This window comes from Carlito syrichta, unplaced genomic scaffold (assembly GCF_000164805.1).
Source record: "Carlito syrichta isolate Samal-C Ts95f unplaced genomic scaffold, Tarsius_syrichta-2.0.1 Scaffold201341, whole genome shotgun sequence".
In the NCBI taxonomy this organism is placed as follows: domain Eukaryota; kingdom Metazoa; phylum Chordata; class Mammalia; order Primates; family Tarsiidae; genus Carlito; species Carlito syrichta.
In genome coordinates this window covers 4,158-8,973 of record NW_007145437.1, presented here as the reverse complement: position 1 = coordinate 8,973, position 4,816 = coordinate 4,158, and positions in this window count along the sequence as shown.

Below are 4,816 nucleotides of genomic sequence, written 5' to 3'. Positions count from 1 at the left end.
GAAGGCTGAGGCAGAAGGATCGCCGGAGCCCAGCAGGTTGAGGCTACGGTGGCTGGGAGCGTGCCAATACACTCCAGTCTGGGTGACAGAGTGAGACTTCAACTCAGAAAAAAAAAAAGACAGAATTAAAGTTTAATAGTATCCCTTATTTATTTAAATACATTTGGTGGGCATTGAGTCATTTCCTTTATTGTCATTATTGAAGAAACGCAAGTAGGTTCATCCCTGGTCAGTGGGAGCCCCTTTAACCTGTCTCCAAGTCATTTTATTTTTTTGATCCAGTATTTATCATTGTTATCTGTGGTAGCTTCTTTTAATCACAATAGGAGAACTCCATTATGTGCATTCTAAATCATAAAAGATAATGGGGAAAATTTGAAAAAATGAGAGTCCCTCAGCTATGGAATGTCATTACCTTTTCTCCCAACGCATTTACTAAAGAAGTTGAATGTCCAATAACATTGGACTTAGATAATCTTGAACATCTTTGATGATGTTATTGTTCCATATAATTTGTTTAAAAGTCAGGCTAATGCTACTAACACATATAAATTAGACATATTCTCAAAAGAGTTCAGAGCTAGAACTGTTTAGTAATGATTATTCAGGAAGTAACTTTCTCAGGTGATCTGATGGCCCAAGTCTGGTACTAGTCTCAAATTCACCATAGAAGTGTTTGTGAAGTTAGTGATAAAAGGATGCCATAATATTACAATTACACTCTTGTATATTATCCATAAAAATTCTTCTTGTTCCTAGTATTCCATCTTAAATACAGATCTATAAATCCTTATCTGTTGCCACTGATCTGACCTGAATAAAACTCACATGAGGCCAATTATGGTGTTTTTAAATCTCACTTAGCAGTCATGCATTTTGCTGCAGAAATATTAATATTTCTGATTACAGAAAGCTACCTCAGACCAAATTTGGGATTGTAAATAATATATAGCATATGTATCTATATAAATTTTAAATACTGTATAAAAGTGTATTAATATTTTTCTGAACACATACAACTTCAGAGTTTTACGAAAATGCTTATGGATATACTATTTCTATATATCTCCTACTTACTTATTTGTCATCAACTATGTTTTAGTAAATAATTTCTTTGAACTTTCTCTTTATTCCTTAACTATGTATACTGTGGATATGCACTTTAAAGAAATCACAGTAGATCTGTCACACAATTCCAAATTTTCTAGTTCTCTCCTAGTTCTAAAATTCACACCCTTTTCTTAGATGCTAGCTTTAAACAGCACCTATTAGTGCCTTTGGTGATCTTAAACTCCCTCCTCCTTGAGATAACAGCCCTAGAACCGCAATAGTTTTTGTCAGGCATGGCAACTCTGATTAGCCTTGTGTGCTTGGAGACTAAGCAGCAGGGATTGTAAAGGCTTCTTGGTCTCTGGACAGAGGAATGATATGAATGAGGATCAGTATCTTCCCTGAAGAGAGACAGACAAAATCAGAACAGCACTGGTGTTGACCATACTAAGACTGTTCTCTTGACTAATCCAGGCTCAAAATCTAGTCTCCCTCTCTCTCTTTTTTAAACAATTGAATTGAAACCTAACAGTTATAAAGCATTATGCTAGTGATTACTATAATAAAAATATGGACTATTATTTTTATCAACACCATCAATATCAACTTTATCATCAACAATGGAAGCTTACTATTTGCCAGACACATGGCAGGCACTGTAAGTGAATGACCTTAGTTTGTATTCCATCCTTCAAGGACATTTTGTTTGGTACTACTGTCGCCAGTGATTTCCCAAACATTCAGGTTGTTCATGAAGGTGTTTGGGGCCATTAAGGTCACCAAAGGCAATAATAGGTGCTGTTTAAAAGTCTATTGAAATACTATTTATTGCTTACTCTCCCTTCTTTAAGCAAGACAGCTTTAAGAGTTCCATGTGCTCACTGAGCCAAAATTAGGGTGGTTCTCGTAGGTCAGAGAGCCTGCTGGCAACACAGCTCAGTTGATAAAACACTCAGGAGAATGCCATACAAGTGGTGCTATTGACCATTATAAAGTTTGTAATTTTTTTAACACTGAGACTGATATTATTTAACATGGACCACTGCTTCATAGGAAACATAAGGAATACTGTGTTAAACTACAAATTAGTGAGGAGGAAGAATATGGTGATAAATCTGCAAATTGCCTCCAAGTGCTGGTCAGTGGCATTAGAAATTGCATTATCCAATTAAAAATTATATATAGCTCATTGAGATAGTTCTATATTGAATAAAAACATTTTTAAAACGGGAAAATAATTGGGCCAATTTGGTGTTTGATTTATTTAAAATAAATATTATCCAAAGTTACAATAAAGCTTTGGAGAGAAGTGCTCTATAAATAGAAGCCTGAACCTCTAAAATATTCAGTAATTTAGCATCAAAATGAAAATATGAAAATGAAAAATATTTTTTAAATGTTGGATTTATACAGTGCAAAATGAAACAATTCCAAACATCAGGATGTCAAAGCAGGTTTTGGGGAGTTATGGGCACATTATTACCTTTATAAATATTTAGTTACATATAAATCTATGGTTAAAAATATATTACAAATATAATTTTTGTTTGTGAATCTATGAAGTTATTCCAATTTATTTTAAAGTAAGTATTATGTGTAAATGCCAAAAAAGGCAAAATCTCCCTAGAGATACAGTGAATATTGTTTCTCCTTTCCCTGAAATTAAATATGTATACACACACATATATGTATTATATGTATGATACTCATTTTACTTTTATTCCAGCAACAAAGTTAAGGCCTGCTTTTTTATAATAGTTTTATTGAGATACAAGTAATATACTGTAAAATTTGTCCTTTCAAAGTGTACAATTCCATTATTTTAGTATAGTCACAGAGCTATACAACTAGCATCCCTATCTAATGTTAGAACATGTATGTGTATTTAGCAAATATATATATTTGTCTGCAGATACTGTTTTTGAATACACATAATAGTGCTGAGCTAAGAGTTTGGGAGGCAAATCAGGAGATATGGGAAGAAGGCAGAGGTGGTGCACTCTGATCTTAGGCTTTCTGGCCACTTGTTCTTGGCCTGTGCTCAAGTCGCTGACTTAGGCTTTCCACACTCAGTCCTAACCAATGTGAAGTCCACTTCCCCCACTGGCCAGTCAATTAACCAAGTATCTTTTATTGCATTTTTTCCTATCACTTGTTCTACATCTTTTCTTTTTTTTCCTATTATATATCATGATTAAAACAGTGACAGCTTAATCCCTATTCTTATTTTAATGATTTTTCTTAGAGTACAATTTTATTTTTATCAGAGAGAGTTTCCTTTTTTGACTTATTAGACCACGATAATGGAAAAAGTAGTTTCTTGTTTGATCTTAATTCGGTTTTCATCAGAGCTCTCTGTCAGAAAGAGTGACACTTTTCAGATTGCCATATTGATCCTGTCAGGGTTTATGCAGAAGACACCTAAATCCAGATTCTTTCTTTAATTCCTGAATTCTTTCAGGAATATATGTCCACTTTTTTCTACTCTTATTTTGCCAAAGGCTAAGTTTCTTTGTTTCTTATCCTCCAATAAGACAGATTATTTCAGATACCTATATAAAGCTGAAAATTTCCCATCCTATTTCTAAACATTTAAAAACCTGTAGTCATTTGATATGTAATCAAAAGGAATAGGAATAGGGCAGGGAAGGATGGGACAGATAATGCAAAGAAAATGTTTAGCTGGCTTTGCTATAGCTTTTTCACTTTGGAAAATGTAATTTAAAAATCACATAGGTTCTTGATAAAAACAGATGTTTTATTAGCCCGAATACACTATGCCAGGTTAACAGTAAGAAGTGTCAAAGAAAAGGCCTCCCACTGATAGAGTAGGCAGGTTAGATTAGGAAAAGTTCAGGACTGTAGAAAGGTGCCATGCCAAGCTCATTGATGCCTGCAGCAGCTAGGGCACGACCATGCGTGCAAACAAGTGGTTTATCTCTAGGAAACATCAGACCTACCTGTCAGATACACCTACAACATTGTAATCCCTCTATCCAGGATGCTGTGATCAAGAGCCAACCACCAAGGCAGGATCTAGCTTAGAAACCCCTGAAGCATGTAGATCAATAGCCAAAATTAACCTAAGATAACTATAAACCTTCATTATCATACTATTAACACAAAATTATCCTAGGGGAGCCTCCCACTCCCTTCATATACCTGATACCATGACAGTCCCAGTATGACTCAATAAGGCCTAAAACTCCCCAGCCCAATGTGAGGGAGGAGTAACAGCCCTAGGATCACCCATTTCTAGGAAAAACACATCCTTAAGGCCACTCCTCAGTACCCCTAAGAATAAAAGACATAGTGGAACTATAATTGGGCATTGAAGCAGCGGCTTTCTGTAGGCTGTGTTCTGCCCGCTCTCCTCTCTGGAGAGTATGCTTGTCTCTGCTTCGTAAAGCTACTTGCATATCCTGCTTCTCTGTGTGTCTGAGAATTCATTCCAAATGTGAACACAGGAATCTGTCATCGACACATTTCATGCCAGGGGGAACACCCCTTCTCCTGGTGACACTACTGCCTGAGTGGGTGATGAAGAGTTTATGATGGTCAATACAAGAAGCTAATATTTTCGCTGTGTCAGTTTCAGGTAGCCACAGAAAACTTGAAATTGCCTGATAGAAAACTCAAGTCATCAACATTATATTAATTTAACTCTTATTTCAGCAACAAGCTTAAGGTCTATTTTTTATGACAACTTTATTGAATTGAGATATAAGCAATAATACTGTAACATTTGTCCTTTTAAAGTGTACAA